At 41.8% G+C, this 16,827-nt stretch overlaps 1 protein-coding gene across 6 annotated transcripts in view; it reads right to left on the bottom strand.

Annotated features, from left to right (window-relative positions):
- SLC25A21 (solute carrier family 25 member 21) overlaps positions 1-16,827 on the bottom strand; it is a 559,911-nt gene that overhangs the window by 201,982 nt on the left and 341,102 nt on the right. The gene's annotated exons all lie outside the window — the stretch shown is intronic.

Genomic DNA, 16,827 nt, shown 5'->3' with positions numbered 1-16,827 from the left:
TTTGTGAAAAGACACTGATTCAACAAATCTAATGTTGAGGAAAAATCATTGGATAAAAAGGGCTTATGTATTTATGTTTCATAAAAACTTAAAATCATCTAATTCCAGTTGACATAAATTATTTTACCAATATCATTCTAAAGGGTGAAGTGAGAACTTAATTCCTTTTATGTCAATTCAGTGAAATAAAACATTTTGGATTTCCCACGATCTACAAAATGTTCAGCTAATAACAGTAAGTGATACAAAGCAAAACACAGAAATGACTTTTCTAAAGCTTTGGACTGTGCTAATATTTGAGACAGTCCATCTGGATCTCTGGTGGGCCTTGACAGTTATCCAGAGCTTATTGAGTGCTGCAACCTAAAGGAAAAACTGGAATGAACTCATTAAGATCTACTATCTTGCTCAGTTAACTTTTTGGGATCAAGGACTTAGATTTTTTTTTAAATGGATTTATAATTTTACTTACTTCCAGTCACTCATTAATTTAGTGGCTAATCAACTGATTAAGCTATTCATTAGTTCAAATCTTTGTTGTTGTCCAGCTATATACCAGTGTCTGGGGATCAAGTGAACAACATAGAGCTCCTACACCTGCAGTCTCATGTGCATACAGGTAATCGGCAATACCTTGTGGGTGACATATTGCAATAAGGGAAAATGGGGGCTGGAGATGGGAACACACATCCAGGGGTGGGAGGAGGCCTTTTGGAGGAAGTGATCTGTTAAAGAAGACCTAAATGACTATAGCCAGGGACTGGGGGAAGAAGTGAGGTGGAGAGGGATGAGTGTTCCAAGCAAAAGAACACACATGGGCAAAGGCAAAGGGAGATGCGAGAGAGGTGTCTGGGGTACAGAGTTCAGGAAGGAAGAGTGGCAGCAAAGGAAGAGGGAAAAGCATGCAGGGGCTGTGGAAGCAGGGCTGGGAAGGCTGAACTTCGTCCAAACAGGTGCTGTCCTGGCTCCCTGACTGAGAAAGGAAACAAGATCTACTGCATGTTTCCAACAGACCAACTCATCAGATTCGCACAGAAGTAATAATTGCTGCCAATGGCTGACTCTTACTAAAAAAATTCATGGCACTTTAGAAGTATCATAGTATGTGATACAACTATTCCATGAAGTGGATGTCATGCCATCCATTTCACAGATTAGAAAACCGGAGATCAGTTGAGTGATCAGTTGCTCACACTGTTAGTAACCGATAGATTCAAGATCCAAATCCAGGCCTGTCTTACTCCAAAACTAACATTCCTTCCCCCCTTAGCTTGCAGGTATAAAAAGCAGTGAAAGAAAGGTTCTGCCCATGGTATCTGTTAGGAAACAGGCATAGGATCCAAGAAACTTAACCAGACCCCAAATTTGTCTGCTTTTTCTTTCAATCTCTCAGAAGTGATGTTCACCAGGGTACCTTGTAAGCACCCTGGAAAATTGGCTGATAGTCTATTGCTTGTTAAAACATACTACTTTCTCCATATTACCTGTTCTCTCCAGGTATCTAATAGAGCTATAGCACAGGGCACAAAAGCCTGACTAAAGTCCCAGAATGGATTTTAGCACCATTCAGCCAAAAAGCAGAGCAGGGGTTCAGCATCTATTTAGGAAGCAATATTTTGGTCTTGATTATGCTCCATGGGATTCCTTCATTCACTGCTAGAAATGCAGACTTAATGCATAATACAGGGAATGCACACAGGGACCACGGCAGGTGACAGAAATCCTGTTTTCCGCCTATTCTTTTCCTCTATTACAAATGTTAGTAGTGGAAATGGTGATTAAAGATTATGACATTCTCCAGTCCTCTTTAAATAAGAGATATAATTTAGGATCTTTAAGGTAAAGCATATACTTTATGCAGGAAATTACTTGGCATCTCTTTTTCAAGGCCAATATTCTTCATATGAACTAGTTGCAAATGCTGGAACCATTACCAGTTTATTAAACCTGGTCTTTACTATGCACAAAATAAAGGATGCAAGATAACCTAGTAGCCATATGTGTCACATGATTTGTTAGGGCCCAATCACACCTCATTTCAGTGGCTGAAGAAAGAGGCAGGCAATTAAGGGAGTTTGGTTTGCTCCTGTTCAACTGAGGACGGAAACCTGCACAGCTGGAGATAATTCTGAGCAAACCGATCAGAATTCCTTTACCCTAACTGGAGCCTGCCTAACAAGTTGATACCCATGAGTTTCTATAATCAGGTAGCATGAATTTAAGAATCCAGAGGGGCAAGTCACCTTGGACTATTCAATAGCTCTAAACCATGTCATCTTAAAGACTTAGGGACACCTGCTAGGGTGGGAGAAGGCAGACTGCGTTTCATGGATCATATAGTTTGCTGAGTAGCAGAAAACTACATCTGAGTGTCAGGAGAATTAATCAGTTGAAAGTGGCTGCTGATAAAATACAATGATAAACAAAATGGGGACCTAGAACACTTCTGAAATCATTGCTTCCAATGGTATAACATTTGGACATTACAAATGCTGTCTTCTAATTTTTTTTAAAAAAGACATATTTCAATGTCTATTTTAAAAATGAGTAATTAGGAGTCTTTTCTGAGGTGCAAATGTCTCAGAACGCTGTGAAGGGTTGCTATACACACACACATACACTAATGTTTGTTTACTTGCCAACATGATGACCAGGTCCAAAATACTCTTCGCTGAGACAGATCAGCTACTTTAAGAAGGTTTCTTTAATTCCTATGTAATGAACATGGGGCTCTGGAAGGATACCAAGCATATTAAACAACTGGAAGAGTTCCTCAAAACACTGTTACATATTTTTTTAATAATAAAGTTGATCTCTCCAGCCCCTCCCCTTATGATTATTTTTGCAGTTGCAACCTTTAACTAAAAGCCAAAAAGTACTGGAAACACAATTACTGCTGATCCAAATAAACATGCTATGTATCTTTACCTCTGTTGCACAGAGCAAAAAAAGACCCAACAAGAAAAAGGCAAAGCCCAAATGCAAAACCACCTACATACACACAGAGAGAAAACAATGACAGATTCCAATCTGTTTCCACCAGCCAGCAAAAGTGAACCTAGTTAGTTTGCTTTAGCCTCTAAACATTCTTCCTGGCATCTACAACTTTTCTTAACTACACTGTTGCTATTTAGAAAAAAAAAAAAAAAGGAACAATTAGACACACCTGCTTAAAGTGTCCTGTGCACTGTTCACACTTCATGTTGTATCTTAAAGTGACAGCATATTAAAATGTCAATGGAATTCCTGTGCATTATGTGGCTATAATAGCTGAAAGTATAATTATAGTTCCTAGCATTACATAACTGAATCTAACTCATTCAGAGGGTCAAAAATTCATATAGGAAATATGTAATTTCCATAATATTGTTCAGAGTTAGAAAAATGGTATTGTATACTTTTGTATACAATTATGAAATTCTATTGATGTTTTTGTTTTATGTCTGTTTATAGCATGGTTATAGTATTCTTTGGAGTCCAACACCATATGTTAGGCACAAAACATGAAATTTTGGATAAGAAAATTGTTACTCTAACATTGCCAAGACAAATACATAGCTGACCATATTCAGGTTTGAATATATATATGTATATATATACATATATTTTCAAAACCATACAGGAAATACTTTTAAAATTTAACATGGAAACTGAATCTGCTGAATTTGAATATAATGAATATCATAAACATAAATGGGATCAAATTGCTTCCATGCCCTGAAATGGGAAAATTGTAAATCTGTTAGAACATATATCCCTGGTAATAAATTGTGACATTCTTATTGTGGAAAACCAGGAGTGCTTGCAAAGTACTTGTGCTCTAAGATTGCCTCAGTAGCCAAAATAAAATAGAATATTACTAAGGAATTTGGCACTGAAACCAAAGCTATGATGGTTTAAGGGGGAAATAGGATAATTAAATTGTTCATTTGAAGACTATAATGATAAGATATGAATCATATATTCCAGATAAAGATTCTGGCAGGGCTATGCCTCCATGAATGCCTCCTAAAAACAACCCCAACGTTGTAAAATCTGAGAAGCTGCCTAAGCTAGTGTTGTACACAAGAAAATAATTTTACAGCTGATTGTTTAAACACTGCTTAGCATAATGTGACATTACTTCAGTTAATCAACCCCTTATGAACACTCAGCCCTCTCTGATGCCTGGTATTCCAAAACACACTTTTTTTTCCTTTTGTATCTGAGCATCCATTTCTAACTTCTAGTAATCATTTCTTAAGATGCTCACCCATGTCAGGACCAGCTTGATTCCCTCACCTCACAGAACACCTGCTCCCAGCCTGGGTCATTGGCACCCAGGTATTGTGCATAGCCTGAATGCTTTCTCACGTCTAGGAAGCTACCTCTGGCCATTTGGACATGCAAACATGCACTTACTCTACTAAATAGTGGTAATACAGAGAAACATGCTTTGGTGGCTACAGTTGTTCCAACTTGGCTGCTCATGGTTCCACTGGATCAGCGACAAAACACCACAGCTTTTTAATGGTCAGACCCCTGGGACTTTCATCAGCCAACACCCTATTTATTCAGAGGTCTTAGGTATCCTCTGAGACCCTCCAACAAACACTGCTGCTTTATGCATCTAGTGCCTTTGTTCCACTTGGATTGGAGAGCACAGTCCATATAGTCTCCTTTCCCTCTTTTTATTCAAAAATAGCTAGGGTGAAAATCTTTTAAACTACAGAAACCAGAAGTATATGTCTAAGTGTTAATTTCAACTTAAGTTTGACAACCAGTACTTAATGTGATCTGTGTACCTTTAAAGCAATAAAATTGAGATCTATCATTCCTTTACTTATTCACTTGTTACGTTGGCATTTATATAACAGCTATTTGATACCAGCCACAGTGTAGATGCTAGGAGTAGAGATATAAATGTAACACAATCTTACATACAAAGGAACCATAGAAATCTAACATTGCGATGCAAAACACACCTATTATACATAGTGCACACACACACACAGAGTTTTATTCAATGTCAGAAGAAGGAATGGTTAATTCCCTCTAGAGATGTAGAAGAAGATTCATGGAAGTTGTTATAGTTGAGTTTGGTCTTGAAGGTTTAGAAAATTTTCCCCAAAGAAGAGCTGGCTACATGAGAATAATCATAACAAACATAAATAATGCATAATATAGATAACTGTCTGGGTTTGAATTTTGACTCTCATTTCTAAAACTAAACTCTTTTTGTTTTCTTATTTGTAAAAATGGAGATAATAATACTTCCTTTATGGGCTAGTTGGAAAGATTGAAAGTGGACAGCAGAATAAAAAACAATGCACAATACATAGTAAATGGTCAATAAGGTAGCTGCTAATACTGCTGTTATCACTTTTATGCTTATTAATAGGTTGTGTTTGGGAAAATGATGAAAGGCCATGTGGTATAGATACAATGAAAGCGCATCATAGTGAGTGAAGATGGTAGATTTGGGGAAAGATAGATTGTGACTCCACATGAAAGGCCTTGTATGTCATTCTAAGGATTCTGAACTTGATGTCATCAACAAAGTGGAAGCATGGGTAGCTCTAGTATTTAGACAAACACCTGCTAAGAGACTTGAAGTGCACAGAAACCTGCATGATAGGAGGGCCATTGGTCTCCTTAGCACTTTTCTAGGGTGTGAGGCAGGGAGGCATTTTGTCATCCCTGGGACTACTGAGGGGGACAGATGATGGTAGTTTGCCAGGGCTGCAGGCAATAAGGGGGTACATTGCACAGAACTTTCCTTAAAACAATAAACATCAGTTTATCACCAGGCAATGTCAGTGATAATCTGCACTCCCCTGCTGGGCAAGCCAGCCCGTGGTATGCCATGACATGGAAGTCTGTTTTGTGAAATTTGAGAAGGATTAAGGAGCACCCAGAAGCTGGGTATGCTGGTCATACTTCCTGATGCTTAGGCATGAGTTAATTCAGGAGCCAAAAACAGGCCTGAGGAACAAAAGCCAAATATAAAGTCTGACTAGGTCTAAGAAGGAGGAAGATTTTGGGGCATTGCCCAGGGAAAATAGGTCAAAGGGGGGAAAGCTCATCAGGAGGATCCTAAAAAAAAGAGACCAAATGACACTGAGTAGAGGGCAGTGAAGAGGAAGATAGGGACTCAGAAAATACAGACAGAAGCAGGGAGGCTGCAAATCATAAGTCTTCTTGTACCCACAGCAACCTTATCACTGGTAGGTCCAGTACCATTCCAGAAAGGTCCAATCCAGTGCATTTCAGGGCCACAGAATCAGCATAACTTTGTCAGAAATGCAAATTATTGGCTTCCATTCCAGACTAACTCTGGGGTGAGGCCCAGGAATCTGGGTTTTAACCATCCCTCCAGGTGATCCAAGTGCGTACTAAAAGTTGAAATCACAGCCGTGCAGATCCATGGAGCAACTCCCTAAACAGCACTGTGACCCCTGGGTTGTTGATATCATATTCTGATGCCTCACTAGTGTTGGTGACATTGCATATTAATGATTGCCAGTAATCACAAGACTAATAGATTAGTTCCTTGGCTCAATCAATGGTTCTCAATAGGAGTGGAGGGGGGTTTATCCCCCATTGGGTATTTAGTGATATCTGGAGACATTTCTGGTCATCATATGGCAAGAAGGCATTACTGGCATCTGGCAAGCACTGGCAATGGGCACTGCTGAAACCTACAAAGCTCAAGGCAGAGCTTCTCAACAAAGAATGATACAACCCAAAGTGTAACAGAGCTGAGGTGGAGAAACCCCGGTTAACCTTACAGAAAAAGGTTTATTTAGGACCCCCATTAAGTTGGGGGAAGGAGGGAAAACAGGGTAAGGGAAGTCGGCATCCAGACTGGTGTCTTTGAACACAAATCCCCACTGGTGCAGTGAGGAATGTTTACTGATAGGTGACTGCCTCTGTTTATTGTTGGTCGGTAAAGGAAGTAGGAGCTTTATGACCCCAACCAGGAACTGCCGGCTTTGTTTGCTCTCCCTCTCTTGAGCTTGTCTGTCTGTATATTGTTTCTACCCTGACTTCATTCTTTGATTCCAAAGCAGTCAGGCCAGTCCTGATCTGGATCTCAAGGTTTAAGTACTGGCTGCCCAGCCATGACTTAGACGGAGAGATGGAGGCAAGCTCTGGAAACAGGGGTTGGGGGCTGGCCTTGTTGAAATGCTGAAGCCCCTATAGCAGAGTGCTTAATGTGTCTCCCATCCAAATGCTCCCTCTTTAAATTGGGAGAAGCCAGCAGGAAGGAACGACTGGAATCCCCCTGCAGAGTGGAGCTAGTCAGGACTGGGTCTGAAACGTGGGTGTGCCCCAGGGACCCCCTCTCACTGGCACATTGCTGGGCCCACCAAGGCAACTCGTTGAGTGAATTCTGCTAGAATCGGAGGCAGGACTCAGGTTTGATTGTAGGGTACAGGAACACGAAGCAGACGGACCGATGGAGACTGGAAGTGTGCCTCCACAGAAAATGTGAACTCAGATGGAAAGAACAAGCAAGGGCCACAATGGCCACAGACATTTGGCTTGTCTGCTTTTGGTGTAATTTGGGGAAGCTTGTCTGCTGTGCTGTTCAATGAAGCTCGATGCTGGAGCAGGCTGTGAAAAACTCTTGGCATCTTCTTGCACTACAATCTTTACAGCCCTCCTGTTTTCACCAGAGTCCTCTGCTCGATGACTCTGTAGCACACTCCAGTAGCCAAATGGAGTACAGGGCCGCCTTAATTTTAAAGGAAATCCTACCTATCTAAAGCCTTGACCGTGCTTTGGGTTAGGTCTGGGATCTGGATCTGCCTGGGTTCGGCTCCCCAGCATCTCTCATCAACACCAATGGAGCTCAGCCATCTGAAGACTCCCCAGGAGAACCGGACCCATGCTTGGAAGCTCACTTCCTAAAAGACGCCCAGGGAGGGGAGCCAGCGAGCAGCCCTCACATGGAAACACCTTCCAAGCAGCACGGCAGGAGTCTCTATTTAAACAGGTGACCTTGCAGAGAGAGAGGCTCCAGATCCCATTACCGACTGCCCGGCTCAGAGGCAGATTTGTTTTTATGAGCTCTCAAGGCACACATTGGGGCCGGGCGTAAATATGGAGAGAACTTGCTGAGATCTTGCTCCTTCACCGCAACATGTAAAGAAAAGAAAAGTATGCAGAGGCTTTTGAGAATTAGCATCTAACGGCAAATGGCCAGCGAGCAAAGTAGTCATCACTCAATCAAAGCTTTCCATTTACTTTATCTAGGGGGATGGAAATGAGTATCGGAGATTTCAGCCCTTGTGCTTCCTTCAGGGAATGGTGGAAAGAGGAAAACAGCTGCTGGTATATAAAGCAATTTAAGGGTCAGATACTGCTCTGCCCAGCGGTGCTGACATCACTTAACTCTCCCCAGGAGAGGAGCGCTGGCGTCACTGGCTGGGCTGGCCAGCCACAGGCCTGAAGATGGCTCGGCCACAGCACCTACAGGGTCAACAACTGCAAGGAAGCACTGACATGAAGACCCAAAACCTTTGTTTTTATTGGCTTTTCAGGGACTTTTCTTTTTCTATTTATGAAAGCACAACACAACCAGTAAGTTAAAATGTGAATGTAAGTTTCAAACTTTGCATAGTCATTAGGCTAATCATTAGTCATTTGTGGTTGACAAGAAGGGTTATAATTTGACACCTGGCAAAAATCAAGCAGATTTTAGAGAACTGAGGGCTGGGAAATGAGATGGAAAAAACACCCTCCTTTTCCGTAGGAGGTCCCATGAAGTAACATTGGCAAAACCTCTTTTCTCTCCATAGCCGTGAATTACTCGTGATTCAGGGCTGCGTTTCTCCATCTCCAACTGCTGGACCCCCACCCCACCCCCACCCTCCAGACTTGCAAGCACCAGCCAAAGAATCCTGCTCAGAAGGTTCCCAGAAGTGAACCTCTGGGAGCTAAAGGAGATAAATAACTTCTCAACCTGATGCTCAGGCAACAAGAGACCACCAGAAAGTTTCAGCATCGATTCTGAAAATATTTTCTGAAACATCATGGAGTCATGGGAGAAAGGAATTTCCGAATGACAGGATCCTTAGTTCCTAGGTTCTCTATAAAATTCCAGATTTTCTTCTGTCCACCATCTATGGCCATTTTCCTTTGTGTGATGAGATCAAAATATTGAACCCTGAGTTTGTGCTTTCTGACCCTCGACCTCTCACAGGTGTTCTGGCTCATTTCCTGAGAGTTATGTTTGATTTGGGAACGCTTCCCTCTTTTCTCCCATTCCCCTGTTACAGTTTGAAACCTGGAACACCCGCATGCAAAACCCTGACTCTCCCCCTGTGCTGCCCCAAAAACACTCTTCAATGTTCTCTCAGAACTTGGCAAGCATCTGGACAGGGACAGTTTTCTCACACTCTGGGAAATCAAAATATTAAACAATAGCTCGTTTCCAACTCTTCAACTGAGGATACACTTCAGGGTCATTTCTTTCTCCCCCTTCTATTCAACCTAACAGTTTCTCTACTATAGAAATAAAAGGAAACCAAATAAATGATCTACTTAAGTTTTCAGTACATAACAAGGAAATAAAACATGCTAATTTGAGATTCCTTAGGGTCAAACATCAGCAGAAATATTCTAAGACTATTTCTTCAGAAGTAGTGGTTAACATTTTCTGAATGAATCTTTCCCTCTCCTCTCTTTCTCAGATTCAGAAGACTAGAAATGATAACTTTTAAAAGTCATGCAGTATTCTTGTTTTTGTGTTGCAAAGGGTTTAGTCGCATCTTGGGACACCAGCATGCCGCATCAGAGCACTAGTTCAGGTCCTGGCTGCTCCACTTTGGATCCACCTCCCTACTAATGTGCCTGGTAAGGCAGCAGGTAATGACCCAAGTACTTGGGCCCCTACCACCCATGTGAAGGACCCAGATGGAGTTCTGGGCTCCTAGCTTCAGCCTGGCCAATCCCCAGCTGTTGCAGCCTACTGGGGAGTGAACCCATGTCTGCCTCTATCTCTCTGTTATTCTCTGCTTTTCAAATAAATAAATCAATAAATCTTAAAAACAAACAAACAAACAAAAACAAAAAACACTAGAGCTCTGGTTAACACCACAGCTCTACTAATCCTGGCTGTTTTTTAAAAAGAAAAAAAAAACCTAAAGATGTCCAACAAATCCTGATAAAAATATTTCTACAGGCTGGCGTTGCGGCTCACTTGGCTAATCCTCCACCTGCGGCGTTGGCACCCCGGGTTCTAGTCCCAGATGGGGTGCCAGATTCTGTCCCAGTTGCCCCTCTTCCAGTCTAGCTCTCTGCTGTGGCCTGGGAGGGCAGTGGAGGATGGCCCAAGTGCTTGGGCTCTGCACCCGCATGGGAGACCAGGAGGAAGCACCTGGCTCCTGGCTTCGGATCGGCACAGCACTGGCTGCAGCGGCCATTGGAGGGTGAACCAACAGAAAAGGAAGACCTTTCTCTCTGTCTCTGTCTCTCAGTGTCTAACTCTGCCTGTCCAAAAAAAAAAAAAAAAAAAAAAACCAACAATATTTCTACACCATGTGATTCCATAAAAGGACAATCTACTGGGCTAACAGCAGATCTAATTTGATGAAAACAACAAACTATACTTATTCCATCTAACATTATTAATTAAAAGTAAATAAATAACTCATTACATGAGTTGGTGCTTGTAAAAATAAGATAACTATGTGCACTGAAAACATTTCTTTAAGGAACATCCAGGCCAACCCCATGAGGCCCACTTGTCATTAGCATCATGCCCACCAATCCATGCACCACTCTGGAGAGTTAGGCTTCTCCCAATCTACAGGTGTGTGTGAGGTGGTATGGGGGTCATTTGAGCATTAGATTAGAGGAAAGAGGTTTTAATATTAGCTAAGGGGCCGGCGCTGTGATTCACTTGGTTAATTCTCCGCATGTGGTGCCAGCATCCCATATGGGCCCTGGGTTCTAGTCCTGGTTGTTCCTCTTCCAGTCCAGCTCTCTGCTGTGGCCTGGGAGGGCAGTGGAGGATGGCCCAAGTGCTTGGTCCCCTGCATCCGCATGGGAGACCGGGAAGAAGCACCTGGCTCCTGGCTTCGGATCAGCGCAGCGCCAGCCGTAGCAGCCATTTGGGGAGTGAACCAACAGAAGGAAGACCTTTCTCTCTGTCTCTCTGTCTACAACTCTACCTGTCAAATAAATTTTAAAAAAATTAGCTAAAAGGGGGCAGGACTGAGGGAGGCTCAGCGACCTTGGGTCTAGATGACAAACTCAGGTATCAGAATTAGTAAGGAATACCTGGCACAAAATTCCTGGAAAACTCACTGGCATGAAGTATATTTGTGAGTATAAAGTTTAAATCTCTGTGGCATCAAACTATAAACCACAAATTGAACATTGAAAAAAAAATGCTTTATGCTTTATAAAATGTCTACATTATGTTGCCAAAGAAATACTCAGAAAAATCTGTGAACTGACCCTGTGTAAGGCCCAGCTCACAATTAGAGCAAAGCAGGTTTAGTATTTCTGTATTTCATTTTTCCAAATGTATAATTTGAAAATATACATGATTGTGCCCATTTATTATATTTTTAAATTTACTTGAAAGGCAGAGAGAGAGAGAACAAGAGACACAGAAAGAAATACCTTCCATCTTCTGGTTCACTCCACAAATGCCTACAGAGCCCGGAGCCACGAACTCTATCGGGGTCTTCAGGACCCAAGTACCAGAACCATCATCTGCCACCTCCCAGGATACATTACAAGGGAGCTGCACTGGAAGCAGAGGAGCCCAGACTCAGTCACTCCAGTGCCGGATGAGGGCATCCCAAGCAGTGGCTTCATCTGCTATACAACAAGGCCTGCCCAGGGTTCCATTTTTAAACAATGATCTTCATTTACCAAGTACTTATGAGTAATTACCCTTTACTCCTGCAACACTCCTGCAGACACTGCCAAGGTACATCAGTAAAGAACAGAAGGCAAGTCTACATGCCAGCAGAGATGGACAACCAGGTTATGTGTACACAAATAAATGTCCTTGATGAGATCAGAAGACTGAAAGATAAACAAGGCAATGAGAAAGAAAGGCACACGGGAGACCACTGGAGATGAGGCCAGGGAAGGCTCTGTAAGCACATGACAGCTGAGCTGAGGTATGAAGGTGGAGAAGGAGCCAATCATTGAAGGAAGAAGGGACACCCGGTGCTCAGGTCTTGACACAGGAGACAGCTTGGAATGCACAAGGAGGAGAGAAATCCCACTGCTGGGTTGTACCAAAATCACTCTATTTTTACACACTGAAAACATTGCTGTGGGAATCTAGAATGTCCAATTGGAAGAACCCTCTGAGATCATTTCAGGGAAAACCTTGAATTTCCAGGTGAGGAGTCAGGGTCTGGAGCAGCTCCCCGTGGACTCCCCCAGCTGGGGCCGAATGCAGGTCTCCTGTCTTCAGCGCATGCATCTTCCTGTGTGATCTGTGGCATCTCTGAGTTGATTTGTGTTAGTCACATTTCCCCCTGTCTAAACACTGTCCACCAGGGAGCATGTCTGCTAACCTCTCCTTCCTGAGTGTCAGTGGGTCAGAATTCTAACCAGTTCTCAATTTAGAACATCTAGAAAAAAATCAATCATTTTTCTTATGTGTACTTGCTATTTTTCAGAGTAGGATACAAACACAGAGATAAATTCTGAAGCCCATTTTTTTCTCTTAGCAGTACTGAATTGGATCTGATAGTGAGAAATTTACCACAATGTGTTGTGTTTGTTCCTAAAAGAGAAATGCATGTCCAGGATATATTTTGATGACCCCAATTGATGATATTCAGTTTAAATCTGGATGTTTTCTGCTTTAACAGGGAAGTATGTAATATATTAGGCACTCACAAAGTTTCACTAGAGAAAAATATTATTCAATAACCCCCAAATGGGAAAATTTTATCCTAAGAACTTGGCCCAGACTATGCAGAGTTGCGTCCAGCTCTATTTATCATCTTACAAACTTCTTCATTATGTCAAAATGAAATCTCAGCTGTGCCCTGACTGCAAAGCAAAGGTAGTATGGGCTATTTTAGCCATCTCAACAAAAATATTTTGAGAGTTAACTGATTTTCCAAAAATGTTAATCACTTTTATTCATTTTTGTTCAAGTTTCACAGTTACCATATAACATTATCAGCCTCAAATTTATATTTGTCTAAAGACATTTATGACTTTCTCCTTGATTCCCAAAACGGAAAAACAACCTTCTAGAACATCCATAATAGCCATAGTTTTTAGCTGTGCTAGAATCCTAACAATTTAGCCTTTATTAGGCTTGGTCCCTACTATAGTTCAATTCAAAAGCAGATCTTTCCTGGGCATTGCCCGAATGTCTAAGGGTCAGTCGATACATCTTTCTCTTCTTGGGCAGCCTCTTTTTTCAACACTTTCAGGTTTTCTGGCAACTGTAAGGGCCCAAGTAATTATCCCAGTGTTTTTTCCTTGACACATGCCTTTTGAGGAACACTTCCCCTCTTCTGAGACAAGCATCTGCTCCTTATAAAGACGGAGAAGGAGCATACACCTCCGAAAGACATACTTCTTTTGCTGATGGTGGAACTGTTTAGAGCTCAACTAGAAATCTTTTAGAATAACTATGATAACAAAATAAGCAACAAACACTGAATTTTTGTTTTACTTTTTTTTTTTTTTTTGATAGGCAGAGTGGACAGTGAGAGAGAGAGACAGAGAGAGAGAAAGGTCTTCCTTTGCCGTTGGTTCACCCTCCAATGGCCGCCGCTGCAGCCGGCGCACCGCGCTGATCCGATGGCAGGAGCCAGGAGCCAGGTGCTTTTCCTGGTCTCCCATGGGGTGCAGGGCCCAAGCACCTGGGCCATCCTCCACTGCACTCCCTGGCCATAGCAGAGAGCTGGCCTGGAAGAGGGGCAACCGGGACAGAATCTGGCGCCCCGACCGGGACTAGAACCCGGTGTGCCGGCGCCACAAGGTGGAGGATTAGCCTATTGAGCCACGGCGCCGGTTATGTTTTACTTCTTGAATTTTGGAGCTAGAGGTTCTCTCTGCCCTTGAACAGATACTGAAAATGGACTTGGTAGGAGTTCCAAGTTCTCCTCACCCCCTTCCGCAGACACCTGCCATTAAAATAGAAGATGATCTGAGAAAAGCTTGCGACTGCACAATAAATATTAGGTAAATGTCCCATTTGCTTCGACTTCATAATAATACCAAATAAATTGATTTTATTCTTAGATTTTAGTCATATTAGGTTACAATGACTCCAGACTGGAATCTAGGCTACAGCTTAGGCAAAATATTTCATTATATGGGAACCTATGACAGGCATTGGCTAAATAAGTAGGTTCATAAAATTGCTGGAAATTTAAAAGCAGTTGGGGCAAAACTTTGGATGGGAACTGGGAAAGGGAACAGAGGAAATAATTTTTTGGCGGATATTCATTTTAAAAGTAATTTCCTTTCCCATGACAGAGATAAGAAAACCATTTAAGAATTATTTAGCTTTCAGCTTAAAAAAAAAAAGGTGTCTGGAGAGCACCACGGGTAGGCATGGAGAACGGCTGGGATGGGCACAGGATGAGGAAGGAAAGTCTTTGCGGGTGAGCAGGAAAGAGAAGTGAGAAGTCGCAAAGCAGCACACACCTTTCCTTATTCCTTTAGTAATACAATCTCCTAAGACCGTGTAATTAGGTGAGAAATAATAACAGCTGTACCATAGACCAACCCTATGTCTGTATTTTTAAAATGTAAACAAAACACAAATTAAGGAGAGATTAAATACAAAGGATCCATCATGTGAGTCATGGAAAGAGCAAGCTCCTCTGGGGAGTGCTTTTAAAAGAACCCCATTTACAAAATAAATAAATAAATAAATTTAGAAACAACATTTCAAGATTATAAAGTGAGTTACAGCTGATTTAACATAATGGAACTCTGCTATTTTATGTGTAAAAAACTGACTGGACTTTGAAACAAGAAACGATGTTCTCCTTGTTAATAAAAGTCGAAGACAATTTTAGTCCAGGACAGCACAATTATTCTGCATAGATCTTTGGGACCAATCCTACTGCCCCCGCCTCGACTCCACCACACCCCACCCCAGGGCCTTGGAGTAACAGGTTTTTCAGTGTCCTGGGCCATAGGAGAAATGATTACACGTCCAGTAGCAGCAAATGTTGATGTGCATGAGTGTTCCTTAGAGATAAGGGAGCCAGAGCAACCAACCCAAGTCCAGGGCCTAGGTGATATTCAGTGGCAGGAACCTCCAAAATGTGAGGAATGTAGACAGGCAAGATTTTCTTCTGTGGACCCTTCTGAACTTTCCAGGGGCTGGATGTAGCCCTTGCTATCTCAAAGACAGGCAGAATACTGTCAAAGTAAAAATACCAGATACTCATGAAATCTGTAGCGGGGACAGAGCTTCTCATCTGCAAACCCTCTGCCTTTCCCCCAGGAAATGCCACGTTCTGTAACAGTACATGACACGGGATTGTTTTTTCTGAGTCTCAGGTCATGCTTAGGCTATATTAGTCATTGAACAAATGTGCAACTTCTACAGTTTACCACAAAGTCATAGGCAATAATGAAGTTACTTTGCAAAATCAGCACTCAGATGAGAGCAAATGGCGTTTGAATTCACATTTATTGATTTAACATTGCAGTCCTACAGGTGCCAAGTTGAGCATAGCTAAGTGACACAACTGTATCTTCTGAACATCGAGTATTACCCATCTCATATACTGCATTTGATTGTTAATAAATAAATCTTTACTAATGCTTGCATAGAAAATGCAAGTACTAGGTGGGTATCCACCACCTAGTACTATCTTGTTTTTGCTCAGTTGCTATAAAAGGACATTTTAGCTCATTCAAACAAATCCCAGAGAAATCCTACTATCATACAATGTCAAAAGCAAAGCTGAAACTATATTCAAAATGTATTCAAACTACTATAACCATTTCATACCATTATATGTTGCCATGGATTGATTTAGGACAAAATCCCAATAAAAATATGGTTTATAAAAATGTGGTTCTATTCCTTGTTTGCTTTACTTCATACATATTCTATCCATGGTTAGAAACAAGCCACGATAGTGGTCTAGCCCTGAATTTCTATCTATGGAGAGAAATCAGGCATAACCATGGTCTAACCCTGAATGTGATCTCAATGTTTTATACCACGGGATAATCATTAACATATGGAAATAACCCTCCCAGCTGCTCTGTTAATTTTTTTTTTTTTTTTTTTAGTTTTCTAGTCTTTACTGCCTCCATTCTATACCCCATCCTAAACTCTTCCTGCTGTTCTGTCCCCCATTTGAAAAGGATTCCTTTTTTTCCCCCAAAGTAAGGATGTGTTGGGAAAATGATCTTTCATTCCTTGTTTCTACCCCACTGTTCCATTGGCCCCAGTGGCTGCTCAACAGCCCCTTTTAACCTCTACATTAAGTGTTCACTATCAAGTTCACTGCTGTTTTCTCTTTCCTGGTAAGAGGAGGCTGTGGGTGCTTCCCTTCCCTTTGCTCTGCTGGGCTCCCCACAAAGAAGCCTCTCAATGTAGCCTATCCTCAAATTTCTCTTTTTAATAAAGTCTGTGGTGAGCTTATGTCTCTAAATCATTTTTTACCTCTCAGAGCCATTTACTTTCCCTCTGTAACAGCCAACGCTCTCTCCTCTCTCATCCCCTGGTGCTGATTTCTATTCCTGTAATCTCACTCAGTAGAACGAAATGTGTTATTTCTGGCTATAGATAATATATTCCCATATCACTCTCACAAACCACAGAGTGAGTTCTGTGAGACAAGCTTTTTTCCATGCCACTTCCACTGACTG

This window comes from Oryctolagus cuniculus, chromosome 12 (genome assembly GCF_051225735.1).
Source record: "Oryctolagus cuniculus isolate XC-2025 breed Fujian yellow rabbit chromosome 12, ASM5122573v1, whole genome shotgun sequence".
Taxonomy (NCBI): Eukaryota; Metazoa; Chordata; class Mammalia; order Lagomorpha; family Leporidae; genus Oryctolagus; species Oryctolagus cuniculus.
The sequence above is the reverse complement of the archived record's forward strand: the minus strand, read 5'-3'. Positions and strand labels throughout refer to the sequence as shown.